The sequence below is a fragment of the Bison bison genome, unplaced genomic scaffold (assembly GCF_000754665.1).
Source record: "Bison bison bison isolate TAMUID 2011002044 unplaced genomic scaffold, Bison_UMD1.0 scf7180017849260, whole genome shotgun sequence".
Taxonomy (NCBI): Eukaryota; Metazoa; Chordata; class Mammalia; order Artiodactyla; family Bovidae; genus Bison; species Bison bison.
In genome coordinates, this window is record NW_011479833.1 from 13374 (window position 1) to 15941 (window position 2568).

The window sequence follows — 2568 nt, forward strand, 5'->3', positions numbered from 1 at the left end:
AATACCCGACTCTATTTCTTCCTTAATATGTCCTTTTGTTGCAACCTATGCAGATATTCCTTTCGAGCCAGGCAATTTATTAAACAAATACGTCTAAAGTATTGGCACTTCCCTTAATGCAGATGGGAAAGTTTTGTCCAAGATGCATCAGGTGATTTGATTTAAACCATTACAGTTGCATTTCACTGCCATGTAACACTTCATTTCCTTCTTTTCATGGAATTTTATTAAGAAGAACATTAGTTAGGCATTTATTAAAAATAGAAACTTACAAAACACAGGTTATTTATGTATCAGTTGGTTAAAATGTGAATTGAGGTGCTCAGGTAAATTTCTCTGTAGTATCTCTGGAAGCAGTGCTTCAGGATCCTCTCGTCTAGTATTTATTGTGGAAACAGATTGTATAATAAATAGAATCAAACAGTGCATGTAAATTGAAAACCAGTGTACTTATGAAGTCATACAAATTAAATAATAAAACCCTAAGTAATGTCTAAAAGGATAAGGAATATTTTAAAAGGCAACCATGAGAACTACTATTCCCTAAAATTTTCTCACAGACCATTAAATTCACTAATTTAATAACACTTTTGTTTCAGGGAGTATACCCTCAGGGTAAAACTGGCCCTATGTCACAGCATTTGTGTGTGTGTGTGCATCATTGCCCTCACTAGTTTATTATTATATAAATTTTGCATTAAATTTGAATTTTCTCACATTCTTCTCCATGATATTTACATTGATCTCTCCATTTTTATTTCAGAACAACATCAGACATCAGACGGTAAATTTTCTGAAATCCTGTAAACCTCCTCCCCACCTGAGTAGAATGACTACTCTCCTGTTGCCTTAATATTCTCTGCTTTTTAATCTGATGTCAGTCACAGGTTCACGCTTCTCCTGGGGGTCTACCTTTACTTTCTCAATTAACATCTTACAGACTTTTCCCAGATTAAGTTTCTCTTCTTACAACTTCCCTCTTTCTGCATTTTCCATATTCCTTTCTTTTCATTCCAAAGTGCTCTTTCCCTATGACATTAGCTTTTTCTGTTTCCCAAGCATTTGCTATGATTTCACTCAGAAGGCGATGAGATAAAGGGCTCTAGTCTGATAGGGGCATCGTTTCCATTTTGTACCTTTTCCTGGAACACATCCAATATTAGGCCTCCTGTCACAGAGGCCACGTGCGTGAGCCAGTTTTCATACCACTGATGCTTTTATAATCTAAGAGATGAAAGGAGACTCTCATTTGCTGATTTCAGTTTGTCTATCTAAAAAGGCATGTGTCAATTCTGATATTGTGCATTGGTCAAAGATGAATTTGAGCCTCATTATCCCACTGGTATAGAGCATATTACCGGAGCATTCCAAAATATATGAATATTTGAACCCTCCAGATGGCTCAGTGTTAAAAATACACCTGTTAATGCAGGACATTCAGGTTCAGTCCCTGGGAGGAGAAGATGCCATGGAGAAGGAAATGGCAACCCACTCCAGCATTCTTGTCTAGGAAATCCTGCAGATAGTGGAGGCTGGTGGACTACAGTCCATGGGGTCGAAAAGTAGTCCAACATGACTCAGCCACTAAACAACAACAATAACATCTAGAATATATAAAGAACACTTACAAAGTATATGAATATTCTTTTATGATTCTCATGGAAATTTTCATGTATGTTAAGTGCTCTTCTTTCTCTTTTACCTTTGCAATGAAACAATTTACTTTTATTAAACTTCAGTTCCTATTTTGTATTTGTAGAAAGAATTTAATTCTCAGGGTATGTTCTGTTACTATGTACCTCTCAGACCATGAAGAATCTGCCTGCAATGCAGGAGATCCGGGTCCAATCCCTTGGTCTGGAAGATCCCCAGGATGGGGAACTGGCAGCCCACTCCAGTATTCTTGCCTGGAGAATCCCATGGACAGAGGAGCCTGGCAGGCTACAGTCCATGGTTCACAAAGTCAGACACGACTGAGTGACTAACATTTTTACTTTTCTGATTTCTTAATTTTTCCTGTGAAAGACAGAAATCATTACTGTGGGATATTGCCTAAGATATTACTGTACAATACAAATATAATGCAATTAGAACTTTAACAGGTTCCATGTATTTGTATTTTTAAACAATTTCTATTTCAAAGGAAATTCAACTATATATTGATTTACTATTTCAATGAAGCTGTATGTAATGCACAGATTATTGGGCAATGGTGGCTTTGATCTATTCTTTCTCTTTGCAAGTATCTCTTTTTGGTTACGAATGTATGTTTTCCTTTTACTCTGAAAAAGTTGGAAAGCCCAATACAAACCAATGATTGGCATATGCCATATCCTTTAACCTGGAGGGAGGGTTATCATACTGCCTTGCAGTCTATAATTATCTCTTTATCCCTTTGTCATCAGGAGGTGCATCATGTACAGAAGTGCATGATGAAACTGTGCCCTCAAGGGAATTTCAAGGTAAATGTGGAATAAACTAAGTCTTACTGTCTTAAAAAAAAAAAAAAAGAAGTGCATGATGAGAAGTGCATCAATCTTTGATTGATGAGATGGTCTTTGAACATTG